Source organism: Montipora capricornis, chromosome 6 (assembly GCF_036669925.1).
Source record: "Montipora capricornis isolate CH-2021 chromosome 6, ASM3666992v2, whole genome shotgun sequence".
Taxonomy (NCBI): Eukaryota; Metazoa; Cnidaria; class Anthozoa; order Scleractinia; family Acroporidae; genus Montipora; species Montipora capricornis.
Window position 1 is genome coordinate 33,536,292 of NC_090888.1, and position 12,500 is coordinate 33,548,791.

The following is a 12,500-nucleotide window of genomic DNA, read 5'->3' on the forward strand; positions in this document are numbered from 1 at the left end:
GCTTGATTGTTTCATGGCTTTTCCTAGGCATATTCATCCTCGGCAAAGCTCCAAATTTGGGCTTCTTTTTGGTCATTCTTGCAGAGTGATCTATCAAAGAAAGGATAAAATTGTCAAACTTTCAGAACCAAAACCATATCCACTCTCAGACCGAACTTCAAACAACAACACTGACCGGTGAAAACTAACTCAAAGCAAATCCGAAAATTTAACGAGACAATATAGACATGTACTTACATGTTTCGATATCTTCAGGCACAAAATATTTCTCACAGGTATATATTCTATCGCTCTTCAACTGTTCCCTGAAGCTCTGATCCATTTCTCCTGTCTTTTTTATCTCACCAAGCCATTCGTCTCGCCATTTTCTATGAGCTTCATCTTTTGCCACAGGCAGCTTCCAAATACCAATTCCCTTGGTTCTTCGGCACGAACCACAGCCAAATACTGCGCAGTTAGCCCCTGTTATAACTTTTATATTTCTTTCAAAATCACAACCATATACTGCTGAAAATTACGGAGAAATCTAACAAATATTGCACGACTAGAAACTACTCGACGGAAGCTGTTTGAATGTGTGCACTGCCGAGATCATGTGACTAGACAAAAATCAAAACAAAGACATCAGTCTTTGAAGAGTGCTCACTTTCATAACCAGTTCCTCTACTAACTATGATTAGGCATAGCACCGTGTTAAAACATAAAACATTGTTGAATTCATCATACCTTTGTCCTGTCTATGATCAGGGTTTGACTGTTTCCAAAAAAGTTTGAAGGCATCTCAAGGTGCTGATATGGGAAAAGAACGCAGAAACTTTAAATCTCCAGTCGTCCGTTTCACGGACATTCCAGATTGTACTTATTTTTTCTTCAACCACTATTTTTTTAGTCGGCTAACAATAAAGCAAGTTACATGCGTTGAAGTGGATGTTACCTTTCAATATCTTATTTATTGACTACATAATGAACTGAATCATAACCTGTGAATGAAATTAAGTTATCAGTGCCAAAAGGGGTCGTGCTGCACTATGGCCCTATGGAATAACTACACTTGGATTTGGATGGCCGACAAAACTATCGTCTACCCGCAGCTGACGGAAATTTAGGACATCGAGATACTTGTATCTCCAGATGAACTTCCAACAACACATGTGCGTGGGTGGGTGTGCCGACAGATTACATATACATGCAGCTCTCGTCCTTTCAGACTTTGAATTTAGTATTTTATTAATTTATACTACTCAATCAAAAGGGATAGCCCATTTAAAATTACATTGAATTGAATATCATGCTGAATGGTTTCTACAGCATTAAACCAAGTCTGCAACCAGGTTTATCAAAGGATAATTAACTTGCGGGATTTTTTTAGCATTTGATTCTGATGTTAAACGTAACATTTGCTTACCTCTGGATTGTTCGCCACAGTAGACTGTTTGGAAAATACATCCAATTGACACCGCTGTCCTTGGCTTTATGAGGCTACATGTGTTGGGTCAATAGACGTGAATGTGCAAAGTTCTACATTGCCAGGGACTGGTAGCGCGAGTTATGCTTTGCGGTATTGCACAGACAAATTGATACCCTCTTGATGATGGAAATCTTGAGATATAGAAGTTCGGTGTGATGGCAGACGTTAACATATGTGAAATCTGGTTGCCAGGACAACTCAGGACGTTTTTTACCAGCCAGAGCCATTGTTAGAGAATATCTTCCCAACAAGAAAAAGACGTTTTTAAAAATCCCAACAAGTTAAATATAAAAGGTTTGACTTCCCAGCCACCTCGATTTTTGCTTGCAGAGCGGTTTTTTTGTCGAACTGCTCTGTTGTGCCTATACATTTCGCTAGTTTCTTACATAAGTGTTCAACGTAGTCAATTAAGGTCTTGATCAACATAGACTCCAAATAACTTATGATGTGTAGTTTATCTAAAACTTCCTTATTATTGATTTTAACTCTCATCTAATCGACATTGGAAACACTAATCTTACTGTGCAGCCTAGGCCCAGTTACAAACATAGATTCTGTCTTACCAGTAATGAATATGAAATGACTATTACTAGACCAGACCTCAAGTTCTATGAAACAGTAAAACTACAAGATTCAGTCATTTACACGTACGTTCTGTACTATTTGTAGGTAAACGTCAGAAAGCAGTGACTCCTAAGAATGATTGCAGAACCAAAGGATGGGGTTCAACTATGAGTGAGACCGAGCAACATCGAGTAGCCAATAACAAGATCCTTTTCTAGGAATGCTTTGTACCAGGTGAAAATGAACCTAACATTATGGATACATTAAGTGTCAACCTCAATGACTACCATCACTTTCACGATAATATTGATTGTTTATTTTAACTACAATTTTCTATTTTTCTATTTCTATTTTTCTTTCCACAAGGCTCCTCTATACTTTACCCTTCACACACAAGGAAAACTGATAAAAAATACAGATGAAGTAAAAGGAAATTCTGTTGTTCATGTCGCTGAAAGGGTACTAATTAATATAACTATTATGCAACTGATGGGAGTCAAATCACTAGTGTTCCTTTCATGAACATAAATTACCTGAAGATCCTCAATATGTCAATCTGTCAGCCTTGTTGAACCACTTTCATTACTCGGGCCCGTAGGGGCACGAGTTATTGAACACGTTAGATTTCCGTTTTTTTTTTCCTGTGCAGCAAAATGCACAATAGGAAGCACATGGCAGTGTTTTCATTGGGTAATGCGTAATAGAAGCCACGTGGCACTGTTTACATTGGTTATTTAAAGCAAATCACGTAATCCAAGATCATGAAGAGTACTGTGATGCGTTGTTTGGTTTACTGAAGATCGATGTTGCATTGGCTTAATCGACTTCTTCTTGGGGCGCTCAAAACACATACCAAGAAAGGCATATGCTTTTCGCAGTAGACCCACACTAAACGTTGTCAAACGTAAGCCTCGAAATGGGTCATTCTGGAACTGAATGAAACAAGAATACCATATTTTCTCCATTAAATGCCACTGGCGTTTAATTAAAAATCGGCAGTTGTGACACTGCGTTTTTTCGAGGCCAGCGGGGTCTGGCATTTATTAATGAAATGCAGTTTTCTGCCATTCTTCCAGGTTGATTTATTATTAACGTTCCTTGGAAACCTAAGGGCAGTTTGCCAGTGCTGGACGATTTTTCCCTGGATTCCCGAAGTTACAGTATCATGGTACCGTACATGCGGCACATGTACCATGTTGCAATCAAGATCTGTATCACTAACAAACAGCACATAAACAATATTTTATATATAAGTACTGACATTTACTCAGTGCAAACTCACTTAATAAAATTCGTATCTCTTTGATGAGAACCAATCCCATTGGTCATAAGATTTTTCTCACTAGTGAAGAATATCGTATGACCAATCAGAAGACTGATACGATTTTTTTCACAAGTGAGAAAATTCGTATCGGTTTTTCCCGCCTTTCGGGGCGGCCATGCGAAGTAACTGGGAGTGAATGTTTGCAACGTTCCCTGCTTTCCCAGAATCATGGCTTCAAGGTTTGCAGACATTAATTTAGTGGAACAATTTATCAAGGACCAAGAGAACGAAAGTACAAGAAAGAAAACTCAACAGAATGTTGCTTTAGTTGAGGAATTTCTGACGCTGAGGAACGAGTCAAGACTTATAGAAGAAATTGCCCCGAAGGAGCTGAATGCATACATCGCTGAATTTATCATTACGGTTCGAAAGAAAGACAGCAACGAAGACTATGAACCCAGCTCCCTACGTTCTTTGATGGCCACTTTTGAACGGTATTTAAAGAAGAAGAATCGAATTTATCTCAAGTTTTTGAATGTTTTTTGACCACAGTTCATTCAGCTGGTTTGGCCGCAGATTATCAACAATGCCAGCAAGTGATGTCGCTCTTGTACGCGCTCTTGTACGCGCAAACTCACTCGTTCGCTGCGCTCACTCATTCGTTTGCGATTCTTCACAACTCGTGAATAAAAATCGTACGCGCTCACCCACCATGAAGTAATCTATACATATATATCACGTAGGACAAGCAGTAAATGATATGAGTGAAAAGTTTTAAGTTTGTGAACGCCAATGTCGCCAACCAGCAATGTGAGCCAATGTGTGCAAATTAAAAAGTTTTAATTACATGCTCGTCTTCGTAAACCACAATTTCATTAAGTTCTTCTTCGTAAATGTCTGGCTCCAAATCCGCAAAGGGGTCATTTTCATTTACAGGAGTGCCTTGATCCAGCACTTTGAAAAATGCTGAGGCCCTTTCTGTAAACTTGTGCTTTCCATCACTTAGTGGGCCGTCTGCCTTAAAACAGCGGATTTTCTTGTCCTCTGATCCGTCTATAGGCAATGAGACAGCACAGGCTTCAAAACGCTTTTTTTTATTACGTCATTTGGGAGGCTTTCCCAGGATGATAAAACTCTTTCAACACAGGTGCGCCTTGAAGCTGCTAAGCAAACAGATACTTTGTCTTTTTCATGTCTAGTAGACCTAATGGTGACACTGGATGCTCCAGCCTCATTCACTTTTGTAGAGCTTGGTATATCTAGCCAGATCTGTGTTTCACGATGGCGATTACATCCGCCATTGCATACTCCTTAGTAAGAAATTTGCGCCTCACATTAAGAATAAGACTTATCACACGATCAATAAGGTTGCCAAGATCATGCTGTGCAAGGAAGGTACATTTACGCAAAGTTAATCCATGTCTGTTTATAAAGCCGACTACCCAGCCATTACTTGCTTAAAGTCTTGTTGAGATATCTCTTCAGCTTCATTGCCTTCAGAACCAGCGGGGAGACCCGTTTCGTTCGATGACTTATGTTTGCACCAAATGATCTCTCCTTTCTTGCTTATGGCCCACCTGGAAACGTGCTGACCTCGTGCCCTCATGTCGTGGATCCACTCGAGCACTCTTTCCTGAAGCTCAGTTGAAAGAGGCTCTCTCCCACGGTCGTGTAGTCTTTTCCTTTGGTTTCCTCGTGCTGCAGTCTCGAGCTCTACTTTCTTTTGGCACCATTCTCGCATTCTCCTTGCATCATACCGCGGCTTCCTTTGTGTTATTTTCTGCATAAGCAATTGCTTCAAGTTTTTTGTAACTGTGTCGTTTCCTTCCCTTCCCACTGGCTGCACAGCTCTGCACACGCAAATGATCAATTTCTTGACTCAATCCACCAAGGAGATTCAGTGGAATTGTTGATACCATCTTTGTTCATGATTCCAAGAACGATTGAACAGAATGACTAAAGTGCCGGTACACTGTAATTGTACACCAGTTCTAATCAATATAAATGTCAAGTTCAAAGATGTTACTGCCCTGCAGGGTATGGCTTCCTGTAAAGTGCTGGTGTGGTCACGTATACAAGGCAAGGATCTGCTCGGTTTGTTTTTTCTGTGAAACAATTGGGCTATATCCTGTATACTGTAATACGCCATTCTACTAATGGAAAATCCAGGAACCGACGACACATCTGAATTTGATTGCTGTGTGCAGGGGTACCACATTACCGAAAAAAAAAAACACTGGAAAGATATTGTGATCAGTGAAGGTCTTACTGTATGCTATGAAGAAAACAACAAGGACGACCTATGTGCAATGGCTGTTTATCGTGGCATATACCTATCGAGCTGTCATCGACCCTTTGCTCCTTTGTCAAACATGGAGGGAATATTTCAGATAAAGTGAGACAGAAAAACTAAAAATAATAAAAAAAAAAATACGGTATACTCGAATGTAACTGAAATGGACGCAACTATTGAAAGTGATACAAGTCAAAATACTAATTCTTTAATAAGCAGCGGGTACCTTATTGAGAACTACTCTCAAAATGACAGCGACAAAGAAATTAATTCCACAAACAAATAGTTGTTTGATCATCTATGTTAGTGTAATTCTGAGTAGTCAATAGATGGTGACTAACATTTCAATGACGTGTCAAACTACACTAACCTAGATGACTGATGAAACAACTACTTGTGAATGTCACATTGTTGGAGTATGGATGTTTTCTGTGTTACACATTGACATTACTTTCATACCTAGTTGCCATTGCATGTATGGACTGTCATTTCAAAAGATGTCCAGGACCAATATATTATCTTGCGCCCTGGAATACAGCATGTTGCATCAAAAAAAAAATCAATTAATTGAATAAATAATAATTTTGTCACTGAAAAAGAAATTCAAGTGGTAGGGTAGAGGCTCATGCAACCATTTTTAAGACACAAGACATGTTGCAAATGCAGCTGCGAATACACCACAGTCACTGCCATTGCTTTGTTGCTGAACTGGCACATTTGTAATTCTGTTTAAATTTGGACCATACAAATTCTAAGCAAGGTCCTGTAACTCTTGAGTGATCACCGGTTTCATGAGACTGTCCAGTAACTTCACTTCACCTTAGGGGCATCCAATTGAGGTCAAGCACACCCAGTGATTATTGCCTACATGCAATAGTTCAATAAATTCTGATGTCATGGTGTCAAACTGTCTTACAGGACCGAGTGTTGGTCTCTGAAACCCTTCAATCTTAGGGTTAATCTTTTGCAACAGCAGCTGTGCTTCATGGATTATTTTGCAGTCTAGCCATCCAGTGGGTGATGCGATGAGGTTAAAATCCGCTTCAATGAGACTTCCAAGTGACATGTGCTTGTTTTTTGATGTTGTATTTCTTTCTGTTTTCATGAAAGTCATATCACCTGAGGAAGTTTAAAAAAAATTTTCTTGTTTGGAATTGCTTCCTTTGCAAACTGGGCAAAGCCATGTTGTTTTAGGTCGATGCATTCCAAAGCTTGTCGGTTGTGTTTGCTTTCTGTTTGCACAAACAAACATAATTCAATTTTACAGCATCTGCTTGAGCTGTCATTTTCTGTGCGCTTGCAATACCATGATTTAGGAATACTGTTGATGCCCAAGCATGAGAGATGAAACTGGTCAATTTGACATTTTGGGTTGCAGCAGCTTACAGTGGGCTCAGTTGTTGCTGCTCTGCAATAAAAACTGAGTCATTTACTGCTGTTCCTCATTGTGACACCTTGTTTGCCACCTTCCAAGTACCTCGGGTAAAATGCATTTTCTCCAAAAACTGGTTAGTTTTGGAACCACAACTTTCCAGTGATCTTCATCAGGGAATATTCTCTGTCGCACCTGCTATGCTCTCCCATCACGATCAAATGCAGAGACTACCAAGTCACAGTAGAGTTTCCTCCCAGTGAAGATTTGTTGCTGGCACTGATGATGACTGAATACGGATGACTTTTCTTTGGGGTGAAGTTACCAGTACTGTCCTTTTCCAGACAGGAAGATGGTTTTAAGACATAACTCTCAAAGTCGCAGTTTTTCACACACAGGGGGCACTTTACTTCACCACACCCTTCACTGCAGCAGTCACGGGAACATAGGAAGTCAGGAGAAGCATGTAACCAGGGGAAGTCTTCATTTATAATTAGCCCACATTTGATCACTTTAAAGTTTACATGATTCTTGTTCATGTTTACAGCCATGACGGACTGCTTCTGTGTTTAATTTGTTCAGTTCAGGATAACAAATTGATTGAATAAGGGACTGAGAGGGCATGGCAGGATGGGTTTGGCATGCTGCTTTGCTCTGGGAGGTGCCACTTCTGCCAGATCTGTGTTTAAAAGGTTGTTCCCCTTTGCTTGACTTATTGTGTTTCTCTCCACTGCTTTAATCTGCTCCTTGGAGAGTTCAACTTTTACATCATTGCAAACCTTTAACAGTTCGGGATAGGTTAAATTGAGATACTTTTTATCGAAAAGATCATTGATGGTAGGGATTGTGTGACTTTGAAGAACATAACTTTCCGCAAATCGGGGAATTAATGGGATTGCTGTCACTGCACTTGCTAAGTTGCTCGTAGAAGGCGTTCATTTCTGCCTCTGTGAGCGCTGGAATGTTCTTTACCGTGCTAGCATGGATTGTAAAATCAGCCTCCAGTGGACCAAGATTCAGAACTTCAGAATGAAGTTTAGACATTTTGGAATCTAAGTCATCTTTCATTTTCTTAGCCGATGTAAAGTTTATATCTTGGGCCTTTGCGTACTCCACATGGTCTACGAACAAGGGAAGAAGCCATGAGCATTTAACTTGCGTGCAAGGAAGTTTTCCATTTATCTGCGTCCACGCTTCTACGTAAAATAAAATGCTTCCAATATGCAAGCATGATTCGCCTAGCCCGGCCTTACAACTTTGGCAAATGAGCAGATAAAATTGTCCCATCCTTTTCTGTTGTAATCCAGATAGGGCTCAAAGAGTCATTCATTCTCTGCGAATGTCTCACCTTGGCTAACACAGCAAATTTGTTTGCGATTATGTGGCCTTTTACACTGGTTATAAATCCCGAAACCATCTGATTGTAGGCTTCCAGGCTTAAACTGTTGTTGCATGTAGAAGCTCGTCTCCAAAACCAGATAGAATAGGAGATCTGTAGATTCGACTGGAAGCAAGCAGTCTGGTTGAAAATTCTTACTCTCAATGAGGACGGGATCGATTCCAATCGCCGAAATTTTTTCCTAAATAATGCTGCCTTACTCATGGTTCTAGCTTCTTGGCGTACTCAGAAAGAGGAGGATGGATATCGACATCAGGATTCCCAAGTTATCCCTTTTCGTGTTAATTAGTAATGCAAACAAGTCTTAGTAATAAATTGGATTAATGAGGAACCAGTGATTGTAAAGCTACAATCCTAGACAAAACTGTTGGGAAGGTTAGCCTTTTTGGAGTCTTTATTGCTTCTCTCCCTTCCCCCCTCCTTCAATGTTGTGTAAAACTGAATGATTTCAGTGGGAAATTGTTGAGTTGCCTTCCAACATTGAATAGGGGGGAGGGGGGCTATGTACGAAAAAGTGAAATTATTTCTTTTGATCTTTAACAGAAGCGGGTTGAAATACAGCTCTGGTGTGGTTCATTTACATAATCTTCCCAACTACTTTTGTCTATGATTGTCTGAAAATTCAGGGTGTGGTCTTAAATTGGAAAGACGACTTTTTCCTTAGCGTTTACAGTTCCTTTGAAAAACAAGCACAATTAGTGTTTTCTTTAACATTTAACTGCTTTTTGCCATGTTATCATGAATTTTAGGCGTTTATCTGGTTAAAAATAAGGCAAGTTTTCCACTTTCATTACATGTGTTAGGACGTCATGTTGCATTGGTGTCTCAATACGGTATCAAGTTGTAGAGCTACTAAAATGATGAAAATTGCTTCGTAAATGAACAGAAAGGGGAGGAGACTAAATGATAGTTAATTAAAGCCAAAAAGCTGGTCTTGAAAGGTCAAACGAGTTCACGTACTAAACTCTTACAATGTCAGTTGCACTTTGCCAAGTTGAGAGCAGCGCCTTTTAAAAACGTCATATGCATTTCAAACAGATCACGGAGTCACATTAAATGAGTAAATTAACAGTGATTACTTCTTTTAGCGTGACTAGGATGGCCTGTCAATCATTGACCTATTTTGGGAACAGTAAACATGTATGTGAACATTACTCCATTACATTACTCCATAAGAAAATGCAAAATATATGCCCAGTGAATGTGATATTTTGCAACAATAACGTAGTTATATGTAAAGCATACTGGAACACGTACAATGTTTTTCTCATAACGGACAAAAGCTATTGTATCTACTTATTTTCAACATTACTCCATTGAAACCATGTATACACAAAGGTTAATTAGATGCATTATTTCAATTTAAGCTCTCTTTATGGAGTAATGTTGCAATTTACCTAAAATAAAGCTGAAATGACCATGAAAAGTCCGACTACTATTTCCTTTGAAACCCTTTACACTCCAGTTTCAATATTTTATCTGTAGCTGTGCTGTAAAGGCATTATTTTAGGCTTCGAAAATGGAGTAATGTTTGGAGTGATGTCGAGAGTAATGTAAGTGCTCTTGCACTGCTCGCACCATTTCTTGCTAAATCGATTGAAATAAATCAGTTTTTGGCATTCTTCCAACGTCCTCAAAATAAGAAAGCTTTCTTTTAACGAATATGAAACATGAAACAACAAAAATGTATTTTTATGACATTCTTAGTAAACGTTTTCCCAACAGAACGGATTTTGGAGTAACGTTATGAAGCGTCACGCAAGTCTGAAATCCAAATCATAAAACGATGATTTAAACCAAATTCCAGTATTGTGAGATTTTATTTATGCATTGGAAAGTACATTATAAGAACATGTCCAGAATAAGAAATGGAAGCCACATGTCAAATACTACGAGAGTTATAAGCGTTCAAAGCAGATTTCCTACTCTCATACAATCCTAGACAAAACTGTTGGGAAGGTTAGCCTTTTTGGAGTCTTTATTGCTTCTCTCCCCTCCCCCCTCCTTCAATGTTGTGTAAAACTGAATGATTTCAGTGGGAAATTGTTGAGTTGCCTTCCAACATTGAATAGGGGGGAGGGGGGCTATGTACGAAAAAGTGAAATTATTTCTTTTGATCTTTAACAGAAGCGGGTTGAAATACAGCTCTGGTGTGGTTCATTTACATAATCTTCCCAACTACTTTTGTCTATGATTGTAGTAATTGCCATGGTTCGTATGTAACACATTGTCATGCAGGGGTAAGTATTTGAAGGTAAAATAGGTATTTGTAGACTTTATGCTTCGATGTATTGTGCACATAAACAGGCATCTGTTCTTCTCTTTAAATGAGATTTTACTGCCCTATGGTTAATAAAAGGTGACCGTACTAAAAGAGCTATTCATGTCGCGATATTTGTAGTTGGCCATTCAAGGTCATAAAATTGTCGGCTTTGTTGCAAAGAAAACGAGGACATAAAGACTTTGTTCCTAGATCTCAGATTATAACGTACACCTTCATTGGCCAAATCTGTTAAAGCCTCATTCATTACTGCTAAAGAGCACGTGTAATGCCTACCTGCTGCATAGTAGAACCTGTGCAACTGGCCACTTTAATAGACAGGGTCTAGCTATAAAAGCCTCATATAGTCGTCCAAGGTTCACATGGCAGTTTGTCTTCCATAGTAAAATCAACTAGGTGTTTGCAATTTGTCAAAGTATTTCCCCTCCCTCCCTGTGGAGATGGTCAGTTGGATATCTTGCTTTGCCATCATTAAATTTGGGTCACTCCTGCGTGGTGTGGTTAAGTCTCGGCAGCGACTTCCCCTTGTTGGCTCGTTTGCCTTGCGTTATGTGTCTAAAAGCTAATAATGCATGTTGATACCAAGGAACAGTGACATTAATGGTTAATATTCCTTGACAGCCTTCTCACCAGAGCTTTTAGAATCTCTGTACGGTGGTCAATTTACATTATCAACTCCGTTGATAAACCAAATTTTTGTTCTCACCAAGAGAGTTTGTGTTCACATTTCTATCTTTATTTCTTGAGAGTTTCAATACACGAAGCAAAATAAGAATAACAGGCCAGGCTTTTCTCCTGCTTTTACCATTCCGGAAATGAAATACATTCTTGTTAAAAGTCTGGTCCACCGCATGGCACATTGCTGGTAAGTTCAACCTTTGCAGGGAGCAATGTTGAGAGCAACGTGTGGTGCAAAACTGAAGACGAAAAAGAGAACAGAGGACCTGATAGAGATGTTGGGATTGAAGGAAACAGTGGTTCAGATGGCAAAGGCAAAAGGAGTGAGATGGTATGGGCATGTGTTGAGGAGGGACGATGGGCATGTCCTGAGAAAAGCATTGGAGTTCGAAGTGAAGGGCAAGAGGAAGTGAGGACGATCAAAGAAGACGAGAAAGATGCAAGTGGAGAAGGAGAGCAAGAGCGTTGGTTTGGAGAAAAAGGACGCCATGAATCGAGCAAGATGGAGAGTGGGAGTTAGAACGATTGCTGACAAAGTGGGGTAAATCAGGCCATTCCCGTTTTCGGGGATAAACCCAGATCAAAATTGAAGTGATGATGATGATGATGATTTTCATGCTATGGATTCATTTGGCATGGCCATCCTCTAGGAACTTGTGTACTTCTGAAAGTATTTTCAAGTGTTGAGATATAATGTACATCTTCATGTGTCGTGCATTTGACAAAGTGACCTTTACGTGCACCACTGCACGAACGTTTGGTCCTCTTGGAAAGATGTTTTCACATCTCACCTTCGTTTCTCTTTCATTTTTTTCCACAAAAGATGTTTGTTTATGAGTCATTTCCTTTCATCTTAAAACGTTCAATTAGCGTTTCCTTTCTCAAAAACTGAGTAAGAATACCCATCGATCAGTAAAAAACAATGTGCTTAGCCACTTTGGAATAAATCCTGTAATGAAGATAATCTGGTTCCGGGTATTAACTAAATACACAGTCGAACATCATGAGAATCGCAATGTAAGGCCGATGTAAGAAGGACAGACTTTTCCCTTTTCTTTTCTTTAGTGCTAAATTAACCATACACCACTGTACTTTCGCAGGCCCGAGTATGGGCTACTTGTAGCCTCTTGTTTACTAAATATCACAAGGAAGACAATTGTATTCAAAAGCATAGTATGTCG

The 12,500-nt window shown here is 39.4% G+C and overlaps 2 pseudogenes; both read right to left on the minus strand.

Annotated features, from left to right (window-relative positions):
* Positions 1-7,512, minus strand: part of LOC138050996 (uncharacterized) — a 9,401-nt pseudogene extending 1,889 nt beyond the window's left edge.
* Positions 1-12,500, minus strand: part of LOC138053795 (uncharacterized) — a 463,628-nt pseudogene that overhangs the window by 74,196 nt on the left and 376,932 nt on the right.